The 17,500-nt window shown below is 37.5% G+C and overlaps 1 long non-coding RNA gene across 1 annotated transcript; it reads right to left on the reverse strand.

Annotated features, from left to right (window-relative positions):
• Positions 1-3,555: 3,555 nt before the first annotated feature.
• Positions 3,556-4,949, reverse strand: LOC138058998 (uncharacterized). The gene is made up of 3 exons (XR_011134132.1): positions 4,874-4,949; positions 4,461-4,549; positions 3,556-3,818 (listed from the first exon to the last, which is right to left on the reverse strand). It is a non-coding gene; the product is annotated as an uncharacterized lncRNA (long non-coding RNA).
• Positions 4,950-17,500: the final 12,551 nt, after the last annotated feature.

A 17,500-nucleotide genomic window follows, 5' to 3' on the forward strand; every position in this document is an offset into this window, starting at 1 on the left:
CACAATGCAGCTGATAAGCCGAATGTACAGAAGCTCTCAACAAGTTATGAGAAGGAGCCTTATGAGGTGATTAAACGTCATGGAGACCAAATCAAGTTAAAATCATCACAAGGGGCAGTGTATAAGAGAAACATCCAGCATGTCAAGCGATTTGTGGACCCAGCTACTGATCCAGGGGAACCAGGCTCTTCAGACCCGGTAGTAAGCGGTGTACCTGAGCAGCCCTCTGGGCAAGAAATCGTGCCCAATCTAACAGTGGAGGCAAGTGCTACTCCAGTCAAGGAGCAAAGCCCAGTTCAGGCCGAGCCTTTACCAAGGAGGTCAGGGAGAGTCACTCGACCCCCCGAAAGACTAAAAGATTATGTCACCCTGTAGCTGTGACAGTGACTTTGCAGTGACTGAAGTCATCTAAGTAATGTTGTGTTTTTACTAGTTTTCAGCATATCATAAAGGACATTAGTCATACTTATTGTTGTAATAAGGTAGCGGGTTTGTAAGCGAAGAAAGTGTTTGTATGTACATCCGGGATCTCTCCAGCGCGGGAACCCGGTGACCGTGTGGGCATGGGACGAGTGATTGTGTAGGAACAGTGTGAACTAGGCGAGTGTTTGATTATTGTTTCGATTAGCGTCTTTGTGATCTATAAGGACATTACACTAGTAACCTTGCATTCAATCACCATTGTCCCCTCGGCTGGCTTGCGTGACCAAAGCGAGCGGTTCAGTCTGCGAGCAATTTACATGTTCGTGCTCCGTGGGGGTTCGATTGGCCATGGCGGAACAAGCGGTTCAAGCTGCCGCCAGCGCTGCTATGGACTTTAGCTTATGTTTGCCTCATGGATTTTCGATTTCATTAAAGATTGAAAATAAGTGGGTGGCAGCAGGCTTTATGATCGGAGCTTTTTACATAGCGAATAGAGTATTGACTGAAAGAGCCATCAGGAATTCTCTTCAGCAGCAAACACCCTCCGGAAATGCAGATCCAGAGGTGACTGCGATTTCGCCGGGCTCCATTCTTGTCCAGTTGACATGCTACACAGAGGGAAGCTTTTTGCGTTTCACCGAAGACATTGAATCTAAGAAAGCTAAATATCGGTTGGAGGAAGAGCTGGCTAAAGTGGGTTTTTCGGAGAAAATCCGTCTAACTGTCGAAAATAACGAGGAATTTCACTCTAAAAGTTGGATACTTAAATCAAGTAAAAATATGCTTGTTTTAATGTCCTCTGGCAAGCATAGAGGAAACTTGTTTTACGTTTTAAAACAATACCCTGATAACTTAAAACAAGAGAGAGTGCTTGAAACCAGTCTGAGTACAAGGATGCTTAAAATAAGGGATTTTGAAGTGAAATTAAGTGTAGCTATCCTTAATTTACCATGTAGATAAAGTAATGGTAATTTACCCGGGGGCTAAAACAGAAATGAAAGTGACCCAGATAAAACACGCCAATTATTTTTTTTAGAAGAATTCACCAGCACAATAAATTTGATTTTAGTTGAAACTAGCTTTTAGGGCTGTCAACTTCAAAATCTCATTCATACACCAGCTTTTACCTCTTTCTGTTTAAGATAATTGGCAAAGAAATTTTTAACATCAAACATTGAAACAGTCGTATTTATTTAATTTCAGAAAGACAATAAAGCTACCTTCTTGCTATTATAACAGCAATGAATTAGTTACACAAACTTGAATATATGTTTATTTACACTGTATTTCTCTATCTCCTTAACACAACGTAACAACAGCATGAATTGTTTTTATATTAATTATTGTAGAAATGAGTACTTGTTTATGGTACCCAAGCTCATGCAGTTACAGAAAAATATATAGCCACAAATTGCCAACAGGGCATGCATTTACATATATGTCACATACATGAACGGTAATTGAAAAATGTCACAGATATGTGTATTTGGTAAGGGACTTATATAAAGACAAGATCAGGAGGGAAAAAATGCTCTATATACCTAGAAAGAAAGGCTTCAGTTGATGCAATAGCCCCTTGACAATTATATGGGGATATATCTCATCAAAACACTAACACCTCCTTACTGTAAAAATGTAGTTACATAAACACAATTTTACTGCTTCACCCTCTCTACTCTGGTACTAGCAAATACACATTGATCGTACAAAGATTTTCATGGGTCACCTGAAGTCCTAATAATAAATTCTGAACATTTCAATTCATTTTACTCAAAATCACAGCTAGCGCTGGAAGTAAAATTGCTTTACATAAGAGTTTAATCTCTATTATCATTAACCTTGTCAAATCAACTGAACGTTATCATAAAGAGATCCTTCTATAATGCTCGTGATCACAATAGGCCACTTCAAAAGATACCATAATAATTATTCTCTGTTTGCCCTCCACAATTTTGCATAAGCATGGTTTTATTTTCTTTTGGGACTTAATGGAAAAGTAGTTTCACAGAACATTTTGGAGGGCAATCAAAAGGTATTATGGTATGTCTGAAAGTTGCCTATTTCTTCCCTTTGGTACCAGCAAATTTGCAACAACAAAAATGTGCAATGTCATAGACTAATTTTCTTTGAGGGTACCATCAAGTTCTAATAACAATTTGTGGACATTATTTTTATAAAAGGTATAAAAACATTTAGTCCTTTTGTTGTCAAACTCATTAGTTAAGAGAAAATGCTTGCATGGTTTGCCCCTTAATGTCAAATGAGCACACACATGTACCTCATAACACAACAAAACACTACCAGTAACGGGAGCTCATTACCCGGAGCCTCAATCTCCTATATTAACCCTCCGAGTCAACCCTGTTGCATATATGTTTATTTTTAGAAGCACCTCCAATGAAGGGCCGGCCGGGCTTTTGCAAGTGTTTTCAAAATAGCCAATCATAACAGATCTATGGTCGGCCACTAATTGCATCATTTGCAGCATGCCCGAAACACAAAGGTATTTCAAAATGATGAAAAGACATAGCAGTTCCAAAAATAAAAAGATATGGGACAGGGTTGACTCAAGGGTATAATACATATGGAGACTCCAGGTAATGGGCTCCTGGCCAGTACTAATGAATTTCCCCAAACTATATCACTACAGTACAGCTGCTAAATACTACTCATTAGTTTACCAGTCAAAATTACTTCATTCTCTGGAACCAGCAACATACACAAAGAGCAATATCGCGCAGACTTTTTTGAGGGCTGAAGACCTCATACAACTTCTTCAACAAATTGGAAGATAAAGTCTTGACACCTATCAATTAACTTCCCCAAACCATACCACTACTGTACAACCAAAAACTTGCACTCCTTAGTTCACCTGTCTCAAAAGTACTTCTCTTGAACCAGCAGCATGCATGCACAAAATGCGATATTGTGAAGACTTTTTTGGATCGAAGACCTAATTAGTTCTTCAACAAATTGGAAGATTAACTATTGACACCTATCACAATTAACTTCCCCTAACCATACCACTACATTACAATTGCCAAAAACCTGCACTTCTTAGTTCACCTGTCTCAAAATTACTTTTCTGGAACCAGCAACATGCACAAAGTGCGATATCGCACAGACTTTTTGGAGGGCCGAAGACCTAATACAAATTCTTCAACAAACTGAAAGATTAACTCTTGACGCCTATCATAACTTAAATTAAAAGCAAAATAGGCACCCATCAATACTAACAAAGAATTGAAGTAAGACAGCTTCGACAGTTCAATAAAAACTTTCTTATCAACAACAAGAAAAGCCTGAGACAAAATTCCTTCATCCATTGCACACCATAGGGAAGGTTGATTGGTTTTTGTTTCCTTCTTTATAACTTCATCAATGTTTGATTTAATCTGTGATAAATAAAAAGACAACACAAAATTAATTCCCAAGTAAACTCATTAACATGACTACCCACCTTGTTGTAATAATAATAATTATTATGGTCTGCACTTTCGATTTCTCTTGGTGAAGTTCTTTCAAGAAATTAAATGCCAATAATTTAACCACCTTTTGGATGTGTAGGCATCACACCCTGATAAAATATGAAATCCAAATGGCTTTATTCGTTTGCAAATTAACCTTGCCAATACTATTTAAACTTACACTAATAATTTTAATATAAATAATAATAATGATAATAATAATAATAATAATAATAATAATAATAATAATAATAATAATATTATTATTATTATTATTATTAAAAGAAATCGCATTGGCATTATTGTACAGGAAACCATTAATTATTGTCAATACTATTGGTAAGACTCTTCACTCTCACGGTGCCTCTTTCCACCCAGGTGTATAAATGGGTACCGGCGAATTTAATGCTGGGGGTAACCCTGCCATAGACTAGCATCCCATCCAGGGGGGAGTAGAAATACTCCTAGTTGCTTCATGCTACAGTAACTGGAGATAAGCGCCAGCCTGATGGGCTTTCTAGGCTCAGAGCAGACTATACCTATAATCAGAGGAATGTACTATAATCATACCTGCAAGGGGAGAATGTTTAATAATGGCAGGGAACAGCTCTTTTCATCAATAGAGGTGACATGCTCCATGAACGCCCCACAAATTTCATCTATAAAATTTAATATCAACATACTTACACCCAAGGCCTAGTTATTTACAAATAATTTGTTTAATTTGTGCTGTGACAAGATAACTCTTTGGCTTACTTTAAGTTAGTACTCTGTTCAAATACAAATTATGCAAGATGATGTTTTCCTTTGTTTTACAAAATGAATTTCAAGATTTTTTCCCCAAGATTTCACAATGTGGCCAAGTCCCCAGTAAGACATGAAAGACATGAAAGACTGTCTAACTGACTGTACACATCAGTAATTTGAATTCAAATACAGTTAACTGCTCTTTGCAATAGATCTGAGCGATTAATATAACTTACCAGGGGTGAGTTCTGTTTCATGATCATCTGGGATAAAGTCATGGCTTTCAAGGCAACTTTTCACTTTCTCTGATGTACTCATCCAATTCTTTAACCAGCTTTCAAAAGTTAGTGAATGTCCATCTTTCATTTTGCAGTAAAATTCTAACTCATTCAAAAGCTGAAAAATATGTTATGAAATAACAATGTTATCCTACCCATTTTTACCTTTTAACCCTTGCACAAATGAATTATGTAGAATGTAACAGAACTGAAAGAGTGAGAGTAAGGGGACAGTGCCTGGGTGGTAGTCTATCTGAAAGACACATTCGTGTTACAGGACATTCATTACTCATTCTTCATCTGGTTATGTTTTATAAACTGCATCACAAGCAGTATGCAAATTTAAGTCTACAACCTGAGAGGGCTCAATTTCACAGTAGCCTGAACGTGCAACAATATTTAATTACACAATTCAGCCTGTTGGCTGCCATGTAATATTGTCAATAAAATATCTCTCTCATCCAACTATCCTTGAAAACCCTTGAAGGGAGTGGATAACAAGATATTAAAATTTAGGTTCACAAGACATGCTGCCAACTTGTCACTGAGAGTAGAAATACTTACAGTACACTCATGCAGTTGAAAAAATGGGTAGTTGGAGATAATTCCACTGGCAACACTTTTTTCAGGCATCTGCTGGATATCCTTTCTTCTGAAATTAAATGTGTTTTTCTGGATTTCTCTGATTGCTGCAAAATTCTTCTTTTTGGACTGAACCTCTCTTAGCAAATTTGCATGCAACTCCTCGACTTCCTTTTCGCCAAACTGCACATCTTCAGTACTACTAGACCTCTTGGTTTTCCCCTGTGTTTTTCTTTTCTCATACCCTTTGACGTTTTGCACTCTTCTTTTCAGTTGGTAAAGGACAGTACTCTGCCAGTTTGCAAAAAACAAAGAAAAGTATTTTTTTAGAGAACTGTCTAATGGAATATTTAATAAGGCAGCCACATGTTATATTGTCAGAGTGTCCTGGTTTCAGTTTCTACTGAAGAATACTTCATAGAGATTATTCTTGAGCAGAAACTACATGTAAAACCAGGAGACGAGCACTAATTTCAACATTCCCTTGTTAAGTGTAGCTCGATCATAAGCAAGTTCAGATAATTTGCTGAAGTAGCTGCTGAGTCATGGAACAAATAGAAAGGCATGCAGCACTTTTCACATGGTACAGCCTTGCATGTGTGCCTCTTTCCCTTCCCAACAGGTCCAATAGGGGGTGCGACTGGCCTGGAAAAACACATTTGGAGTGAATTGCGGCATTGTGGTCACTAAGCCCTTTAGAGAACCCTTTTAACCTCTATGTGACAAGGCGTGCAACAATGCACACATGCCCAGAGAGATATGCAACAAAATAGTGTGCACTCTTGGGCATTGAACGACAATCTCTTAAATTTAACCCGTCAAATCCTTGTCTTACTCTCTTCAGATATCATGGGCTGATGTATAAGGTTAACTGTGGACAGCACAGGCCAACATATACATGTGAAATTAATGTAATAAATTATGAATATAATTTACCCAATATGGAAATTTATAGCCAGATAGAAAACTTGCAGGTGTAGGATCTTTTAATACTGGAACTTCCTGACAGATCTTCATTGCTGCTAAAACAAAGTCACTTTGACTTATGTTTTCACCAGCTACTGCTTGTAGACTTGCAGCTGCATCCCTGATAAAACGTCGCAAAACTTTTTCATCAGGATATTTTCTTTCCTGATTGCATTTATGCAATTCTGCAGAAATATAAAATCTGTAATCTTCTTCAATGTCAATGACAGGCTCAGTACCAGAGCTTGACCGAGACCCACTTTTCTGCTTCTCGTGCTGGTTAGTAACGAAAGACGGACCTGAAGATCCTTCTGAATCTGAATTTGATGGTGTAGCCCTCCTTATCCTAGACTGTGTACATGGTGGAGTCGAAAGTGGAGATACAGGTCTCTCTGACTCCTTGGACAATAATGTAGACCCCATTCCAGGCACAAATTGTGTGCCTGGTAACGGAGATGAAGATCTTTCAGAATCCGAGGAAGATGGTGTGGACCGCATCCGAGGTACAGGTGATCTGGGCAACTGAAGTTGTTGGGTAGACTTTGGATATGAGGAATCTGTCCTAATCTGACAATCTTCACACCTCTGTGAATTTAAATGAAAAGAAATTTGTTTCATAAATGGTATTAGTGGTAAATGGTGCCAATGGTTATCAGAGGTCAACTGCAGATTTAAAATTAATGAGTTACAAGCAAAAGAAATACAAGAAGTGTCCCATGCTAAAAAGAAAAACAATGTATGCCTGAAAAACATACTCTCACATGTAAAGTCATCCGTTTTAGTTTTTTTTTTTTAAACAAGTAATGAACAGTCAACTCTTACTATATCTTCTAGATAATCCCAAATTTTCTTTCTAAATTGAAAGTTGGTGGGGAAAATATCTTTTAAGTCATCTCTTGTGAATCGTAAAAAAGTAGCACCATCCACATTGTTATCTGCAATAAGAAAAAATTGTTACAAGAAAGTACATGTATACTGAGGAAAAATTTAAGCTGTCTTTTAATACTTTTGGGGTGATCAGTACCATTTAAAGCTCTATGGCAAATTAAGGCGAGTAATTCTCAAGACTAAAAAATGAACTGGACTGCCAACAAGATCCCTTTAATTTCCGTCAGGGCTAAAACACCATATGATGGTACCACCGAAGCAACTCTTCTTATAAGTGGAAACTATATGAAAACATACCTCGTAAGCTATCCACTACTTCAGCCTGAAACCCTTTCAGCTTAAGAAAAAGAGAGAGAGACTCCACACTGCGTTCAGCAAAGGCCTTTAAAAGTGACATTATTATTATACAGAACGTTATCTGCAATAGAACAAAATGAGCTCACAAAAAAGGAAAGAAATCCATAACAAACAAAAGCGTAGCATTGATATCATTGTACCCAACAGACTCGGCTGTCTTTGATGATGATAAGAATAATAAAATGATTAATTCCTTTTTTAGTTCAAGGCCTCAATCACCACAATTCGTTCAGAAAAGAAGACATTTCCAGTTCCAAACAATGTTGTTGAACCTGAAACGATTGTTAGAACCAGGCCTACAAACAAGTCTTAGGACGCTTTCCATTTGACAGAACTGACCGGCCAGACCAGGAATTTGGAAGGACTAACTCTACAACGCCTTCAAATTAACACTCTTCGAGCATGATATACACTCCTCCGGAAGAATTTGAGGGATTATCATTTTCTATGTGACAACCTTCACTAGAACATGATAGCCCAATGTTAATTTTTCTCAAGAAATACTTTCTTGAAATATTTCCATAGATAATTTAACATATTGTGCATTTTTCCTGCATACCCAAAATAAATACTGCATTTTTTCCCATCAGCAATGCTTGGTGCCATCTACATTTGTAAAGAAACGGCTAAAACAATTTAGTATTCACAAAAATTGGCCGTGTGTTGGGTTTTTCGTTGTTAACAAGTAAATGTTTGTCGGTGTCTCCCAGGGGGGTCCAGAAATATGTAAGGTACTTTATTTTTAGAAACGACGTTGCGCTATTTCCCACATGGCAAACCCATATGCAGCAAAGGCAGGCAAAATAAGGTGAATTAAAACGTAACTGCTCACTAAAGTGAGCAAAACCAGAAGGAGGGTTTTTAAGAACACAGTTAATACTTCAGAGGGCACAAATGGGCAAAACTGAAGAAGATTAAAACGGATTACAATTTGCCAAACCTCGTCGATTCGTTCCTATCTATCTACCCTAACAGCACAGCTGTTTTGCATGAACAGTCAACCTCACAATTAATCTCCGTTGTCAACGAAAAGATATTCATTAAATCTTATCATCTACTGGTTCTTTCATCGCATTAAGTTCCGTAGCAAATAACGGCGACTAAAGGTTAAAATCACAACAACATTAACTGGACTGCTAGGCGACGTACCAGAGCCCCTTTAATTTAACTTCCACTATAACTAGCAACCAAACGAAAATCATTATCAATCGGCGCCACTAGAGCAATTTTTGCAGCCTTGTTCGCAAAAAAGAAATCAGAAGTGAAAATGTCGTGACATACCTTACAACCAATCTGGCATTCATCTCCAGACGCAAAAACTACATGATTCCACACTTGACTCCACACTGTCCTGCACTTCGGCGCCCCAACGACACTTTGAACGAGATGGGTGTGACAATCAGGCGCGGTTACCGATCCTTTTGTTTCTGCGTCGTCTTTCGCGCCTTTTTTGGTATCACGTGTTTGATGAGCAGATTTACTCAGAGATGGCTTGGCGATGTCTTTTTTGTGCGGGTTTTTCGGCTTTAATGCTTGCTTCCTTGCTAACGCATTATAACTCTGAGCATAACCGTTCTCATGAAGAAAGGTTTTTTCTTGTTCGTTGTGAAATAGATGGATGTACCAAGGAATACGGCAAGGTGAACTCTTTCACCAAACACGTGCGCACAGTACATCGAAAATTCTTGTTTTGCACTTGTCCGAACGACGCGGGAGGGGAGCCGTCTCTACTTGAAGGTATGAAACGCGTTGTTGAAAGATTTGCAAGTTATTTTAAAATGAATTCTACTTGAAATTTCAGTAGATATTCGATCACGTACCGAGTTATTGTGTGGTTGTGGAAAATATTCGTACCACCCCCTTGGAAGCCTATTATAAATTCCGAGAGGGGAGGGAGCCTAAAAGGGCAATTTCTTTTGTAGAGAAAGAAATTTCCAGAGGAGAGGAAGGTGGTTGGGGGTGGGGGGATGAATATTTTCTAAAACACATTTTAATGTCATCCCTGAAATTGTATGCCCGGGAATGTAAAATATCACGCAATTGTAAAGTAGGTAGGAGGAAAAATGATCCTGTCTTCCAAACCCCTTTCATGGTCAATTGACTTGTTAATCAAAGAATATCGTCTGTGTTTTGTACTTACAAGGTTCCCATGGGGAGGTTTCCTTGGAAAGTCAGAATGAACTAGATGAAAGTGAAGACAAAGAAGATGCAACTTCACCATCCAGATCTAATGTGGTGTTTGATGAGTGCAGTGACCAATTAAGTGTGTCCAATTACTTCAGACATAGTGATTTTTTTAGTGACGAGTCTGTCAATGCTCTCAACAAAAAATTCCTTTGCAAAATTAGAGGACAAAACCGCCTTACTGGAAAGGCTGTACAAAATGTTGCTGTTGCAACTGGCCATTTCTTGCATCAAATGTTGGAAAATGTAAAAAGAAATGTTGGAGAAGTTCTTGAAGATGCAGACTTAAGGAATGAGGAAGATTTGAATAAAGTTGAAAGAGTTTTTGATAAAGCAGCTAAGAATGTGGAAATCTTGAGTACACCATTAAGTGAAACATTCAGCAGCAACAAAACCTATAACTACTGTGGTTTGGATAAAATTGTAAGTGAAATGAAATTTTTGTTCATGCCCAGGAATAATGGAGACTTGTACTTTGTATTGATTGGACAAATAATGAACTGAACAAGATAGAGTATAATTTTGATTGTTGCCAAGCCTATAAAGCTAAGGAAATTGAGACAAGAAGTATCACTGTGGATAATAATTTTATTCCCCTCATCCTTATAATTATTATTATATCACAATAATAGACTAGTGCATGTATTGTTAAACTGGGAGGATTGATAATACTGCACTTTTGAGGTGTACAGTTTGGTTAACCTAATCATCAATTAAATTCTTGAAGAATTCTGGCAACATTCATAAGAAACTTACAACTATCATCACTGAAAGTGTTAACATACTAAAAATGTTAACTATTGTACTAGGAACCAGTGAAGTATGTGTTGGGGAAACATCGTGCAGCTGTTAAAAGAGGCAAGAAAAAGAAGATTGTGGAGGTGGAGGATGCCTTTTATTACATCCCTGTGCTTAACACAATCCAAGTACAGCTGGGTTGTAGTCAAATGCTGAACATAGTACTGGCTGGGCCCAAACGAAGTGCAGATCTATCCATACTTGAAGACTTCTGTAATGGAACATTCTTTCAAAATCATGAATTGTTCTCAAATGATGAAAGAGCTCTTCTTCTTTTATTGTACTATGATGATGTTAACTTCATCAATCCACTGACAAATAAGAATCATAAGTTGAGCTTTTTTTATTATCAACTTGCAAATCTGCCCCCTGCATACAGATCAACCCTTAAGTCCATTCATCTTTTTGCTGTTTGTGAAACAAAACACCTATCAAATCCCCAGTATGGGTTTAACAAGGTCATAGTACCTTTAGTAGAGAACATGAAAATTCTTGGATCCGATAGAGGGTACACCTTTTCCCTACCTATTGGCAATATTAATCTTAGAGGAGGTATCTTGGCATTCCTGGCTGATACACCCGCCAGTAATAAGGCTGGTGGGTTTAAAGAAGGGGTGGGTGGAGCAAGACGGAAATGCCGCCACTGCATGGCAAAGTTTGAAGATATGCAGTGCCTTTTCATGGAAGAGGACTTCCAACTACGCAGCAAGGACAATCATATCCGACATTTGTTACAAATGGAAGGAGCAGCTTCGGAAAAACTTAAGGAATTTTATTCTAAACATTATGGAATCAATGTAAGAACTCAATTGCTTGAAGCGCCCTTCTTTGATCCTTGCAACCAGTTGATTCAAGATGTAATGCACGTAGAAGGAGTTCTAGCCTACGAATTTAAACTTTTATTGAACTATTTCATAAATGATATTAAGGCTTTTGGGTTGATTTAAACAACAGGATGCAACAATTTCATTATGGATATTCTAACAGTAAAAATAAGCCATCTTTGATCTTAGATCGGGACTTGGAGAAGACAGCTTCCACAAATCTGGGACAGAGCGCTTCTCAGATGTGGTTACTATCAATAGTGCTGCCTTTCATTTTGGCAGAGTTTGCTGATACTACCACAGACCGTTGGAGGTGTTTTACTTCAATTATTGAAATTATGTCTCTTTGCTTTGCACACAAGGTTTCCATAGCAACTGCTGTTTTCTTAAAACGGGCCATCAAGGAACATCTTCAGTTGTTTAAATTCCTCTATGGAAATACATCTAACATAACACCCAAACAACATTTTCTAATTCATTTACCATCTTGAATTTTAAAATTTGGGCCTCTTGTTCGTGCCTGGTGTATGCGGTTTGAAGCAAAACACGCATATTTCAAAGATCAGGCAAAGATTGTAAAAAATTTCAAGAATCTTCCATTGTCCTTGTCAAAGAGGTACCAGTCTTCACTTTGTGCTGACTATATTAGTTTCAGCAAAGCAGATCAGGGTCCTATCTTTAGAAAAGAAATGTCATTTGGAACAGCCAAAGCAATGCTTGGTGAAGATAGGGATATTGTAGTAACAACTGTAGAGAGATTTAATGGTGTGGGAAGTCTTTGTGATGTCACTGAAATTTATTTGTTAGATTCTGTTCAGATCCATGGAACACTGTATAAGCCAGACACAAATTCATTTCTCAACTTTGGTTGTCAGAATGGGTTACCAATTTTTGGTAGGATAGCAAAAATCTGGTTTATTGTAGACTATGGGATTTTCTTTGCCCTTCATGCTATGGTAACATCTCATTATGATGAAGAATTTAATTCTTTTCAAATTGAGGAACCTGTTCTTCCACAAGGATTTGAAGTGGTTAAACCAGAGGACCTTAAGTCGCCATTTGTGTGTCATTCTCACAAATTTGGAGATAAATTATACATCATCATGAAAGAAAACCCACTTGCTTGGATATAAACTATTCCAGTGGAATAATGCAAGTCAAATGTTAACATTCTCCCTGGAAGTTAATACTTTATATAGATCAGTGGTTGTTGTGTTACCCTGTATAGTTCAATGCATAAAGAAGTAATTAACCAGTATGTCATTGAACCTTTTTTGTACATTATATGTGCATTACAGGAATTTATATTTAAAATTAAGCTATTTGATCTTTTAACCAGGACACTGTTAAACCTTATATTTCGACTTGTATATGTTATCTAATTGATATTCTGTAACTGAGTACTTCCACTGTTTAATTCATACTGTAGTCTTCTCGATTCTTTTAAATACATGTATGTACATAGTATTGTCTAAGTAAAACACAAGATTACTGTATTGGGCAGTTTGTTTGCATTTCTTAAATTTTTAATTTCCTTTTTAAAATAAGGATTTCCATTCTGGAATTAATACTTTGAAACCTTAAAATGAATTAAAAACAAGAACCATAATCTTGAAATAAGAACAAAAATCTTAACTTTTGCCACTGCCTTAAAACAATACACCACTACCTTGAAATGATAACCCAAGTCTTAAAATCGTAATGAAAACAAGACTTGCATTCTAGAAACAAGTTTCCTAGTTCTTGATTTAATAAACCAACTTTTAGAGTGATTTGAATTCTTCAGGTATGTCAGTTTGACAGTAATGTAACAGTTATGCTGTGTATCACAGACAGTCCCTGAATTTTTTAGACTGCTTTACGTAATTGCTAATATTAACTGCGAGGATCAGTAGCTTCACTCGCCCAAACCTAAGTACAGTACATGTATGTTGCCCTATTTCCCGGACACCCCTATTTCCGGAAACTTAGACTTTACGATTCTGTATTTCGTTGTAAAAACGAAACAAATCCGAACGATACGTTCGAAAGACTAGTCTGCTTGCGTTTGTTCTTTTCTAACCAAGTTACACTCCATTCTTTGATTGCACGTGACGTCACGGCGGCGAAATAAATTTGGTGGAAAGAACAATAGCGAAAAAGTCTTTTAGGAATTTGACTCTATTATTATGTAAAATTTGAGCTACATTTTTCTGTTGTTTTGGCACCAACATGGCTGTCTTATCACGTGAATGCAATCAAAGAATTTACGTGGGAAGATTCAAGTTGTTGAGGATCTTGATGAAATACCAGGATTTCTCCTTTTACAAAAAAAATTATATCTTCACCGCCCGCAGTGAACATGTCATTTTTATCTTTCACATGTGAGGATATAGGTGTTGTCATGGTAACCAACACGCTTAGCCAATAAAATACGAGCTTTCTCTGCATTGTAAGATACTTTTGTGCTTTAATATAATTCTTCTCTACTACATTAACATTTTTATTGCAAAATTTGACATTATCATGATTTGTTTTTCATAACTTTCATATCTTGTTTCATGTTACATAACATGCGTGTTTTAGCTGTTGGTGACCACTTTTTCATCATTTCGAAAATGAATAAAACAAGTTGTTTTAAATCTAGACATTTCATCAATATCTATTTAGTAAACAGAACATTACTTGGCAGCTTAGGGATACGAATTTTATCTTCTCGTGCTGAAAGTATCTCTCACTCGTTCACTTCGCTCACTCGCAAGAGATACTTGCAGCACTCGAAGATAAAATTCGTATACCCGCGTGGCTATGTAATATCCTCTATATATATCGCTATTTGTACACTTTTCACTATAAATATATATATGTGTTGAAATGGTCTATGAAATGAAATCATAGCTTCACTTGATATATTTATGTGTAATTGCATTTTTGGCGAGGCGACTGCTTTTTGGTGAGGTGTGCTTCCCACCCTGGTCAGAGTTTTTCTCTGTCCTTGTGTGGGCCCAATTCCATTAGTAAGGCTAATGTTCACATGGAGTTAACTGAATAGAGGGTAATGTGAAGTGCTATATTTCTATCCCATATGAACCATGTGAGCATTAGCCCTACCGATGGAAAAGGGCCCACACAAGAACAGAGAAAAACTCTGACCAGGGTGGGAATTGAACCCACGACCTTCGGGTTAGATCACCGCCGCTCTACCGACTGAGCTACAAGGTCAGACGGGAGCAGGCCGTGGGAACTGAAGATGTTAAAGTCACGGCAATGGACATGTACAAGTACAAGGAAAGGTTACGTTTATAGAAACGTTAGCCGTGTAGCACTTATATTTCAAACAGAGTTAACTGAATAGAGGGTAATGTGAAGAGTTAGATTTCTATCCCATATGAACCATGCGAGCGCTCACATGGCTCATATGGGATAGAAATCTAGCACTTCACATTACACTCTATTCAGTTAACTCTGTTTGAAATATAAGTGCTACACGGCCAACGTTTCTATAAACGTAACCTTTCCTTGTAATGTTCACATGGTTTACATGGGTAGGAAACAACACTTTACATTACCCTACAATAGTTAATTCTGTTAATTCTGGACATCTAACATCATATCGTAAACAGTACGGACAGCGCCGTGAAGGAAACAGCCATGCAAAGTGTTTTGCAATTACAAAGATTATTGAAATTTGAAAATACTGATGAATCCAGTTTCCTACTGTTGTTTTTCTATCAGTCACCAGTCTTAGCTTTTTGCAAGTCTGTTTTGAGTGGTTTCAATACACTGATGACTTCTTGGCTCAAATGAAAGAAAATGCTTTAAAATTTGGACAAAATGAAGTTTTTTAAAGGAAATTTTCTTTATTTGACTTAGTATTTATCTTACAAGTAATGATCGTCTGGAACTAGGGCAACCTGTCCAAAATTGGGGCACCAAGTTTGACTTAAGGCGCTTTCCTTTTGTCAGAACTGGCCGACCAGACCCGTCCGTTTGCAAAGAAAATGCAGCAATTTGAAGGAACACTTGCACGACAATCCCTCACATTCATCCTCGAAGTTGAAGCCATTGTAGGGTTAGTCCTTTGAAATGCCCGGTCTGGCCAGTCAGTTCTGTCAAATGGAAATCGCTCTTAGTCTTTCCACAATTACTAAGAAACCAAAGAGCTTCAAATGGTGAAACTTCACGCCCTACTCAACATTGGTGGAAGCTACATTATTGCTAAATTTTAGCATGTTAGTGCTGTTTTGCCATGAGATATTACAATTTTGCAAAAAGTGTCCAGAAATAGGGCAACTGCATTAGTGTAACTGTAATGTAGATGTATGGTGCAATACATGTAACTGAAAGCTAACCATTATTGACATTCAGTACTTGGGGTTTCTGTGTAATACTCGTTCCCTCCAGGTGTAGAGAACTGAAATAGAAAAATTGCAAACCCTAGAAACACGCCATGAAAGGGGGAGTTTAAGGGTAGAATTAAACCTTGCAAAACCGTAATGATCTGTAGAACTTGAATCTCGTTGAAGCCCTCTGAGTTTTTCAGGTTTCCATAAGAGACAATTAATGTTATCGCTTAAATAGCCCATACTTTCGATATATTAAAATGCAGTCCTAAGCAAAAGTCATCATCTCAGGTCTCTGGGGAATAAATAGAGGATATTACATGGCTGTGCAGAGACGCCAAATTTGTCTTTGAGTGTTGAAAAATATTTCACGCGTGAGCGCAGTAAACAAGGGAAATATTTTTCAACACAAGAAGAGAAATTTTGTATCTCCAAGCGGCCATGTAATGTTCTATTTATTATATAAACACCAATGAAATACTAACTCATTTCCTGAAAGGTATCAAAAGGTACGATTTTTATATGTAACCATAGCAACAGTGATCTTTTCATGTGTGAAAATAACATGTTATCTTCATGTGTGAAGATATCATGTTTTCGCGTGAAAGCTCACTTGGTATTTCATTGGTGTTTATATAATAAACTCACATAAATCCTTAAAAAAGCGTTTTCACACACGTGACCAGTAGCCATATTGGATTACTGAAACAAAAGAAAGTGTTTGCATAAAAATAGAGATAAATTCCCGGAGCCGAGGATTAGTTTGGTACACCATCATGGCCTCCATTCCTTTGTTTTGGAACACCAACATGGCCGCCGTGATGTCATGTGAAAACGCTCTATTGATTCCCCAGAGCCTCAAGATGATGCCAATTTGTTTAAATTGTCCAGATAAGTGCAAGGATCACTTCTATCTTTCATCTATTACCCGCACTTCAAATATACATTTCTTTCACTCTTCTTTAACCCATTGACGTCCAAACCGGCCTAAACCGGCCAGACTTAGTATTTTACTCTGTCGAAGGCCAGACGATTTTACTCGTCAATGGGGAACCCCTGGGAGTCAATGGGTTAATTACTTCAATTTAGGGGAAAACAAAGACGAATTCTTCAAGTGAAGTAGCTGAGGCTTTTTGTTGGCTGTTCGTACTTGCTGAAAATACCATATAGACATACCGGTAATACAAAAGCCCCAATGTTAGTATACCATAGTTTATTGCTAAAAGTCACCTTTAAACCACAGGCATCTCTGCATATCACTAGAGATACTGCACAATTCTGGTATTCTCGCAAGAAAAATAGAAATGGCTCATTAAAAGCCACGAAAATGCGCCCAGTTGGGTGCACTAGGATGCTACGAGCAAAACTTTTAGAAGTAAGATAGCATTGTTTTTAATAGTCAAGCGAATATTCCAGCAATTTGCTTCTTCAACTGAATGAAAACAGTTCATCAAAGTATTCAAAGCCTAAATCTTATTGACTTTTGCCTTCCTCAGTCACATGAGCGTATCATGCCATAGTATTGACATCTTGACCGCCATATGGGATCAGGTAGGTACTTTGTGTAACAGATAAGTTAGAGTGCGGGCTCATGGTATTTGTCGTGGCACAGAGAAAATTAGATTCTTTCGGCCAAAAGTACCTGCAGGGAGTTAAAAAAGTGG

The sequence above is a fragment of the Montipora capricornis genome, chromosome 8 (genome assembly GCF_036669925.1).
Source record: "Montipora capricornis isolate CH-2021 chromosome 8, ASM3666992v2, whole genome shotgun sequence".
Lineage (NCBI taxonomy): Eukaryota > Metazoa > Cnidaria > Anthozoa > Scleractinia > Acroporidae > Montipora > Montipora capricornis.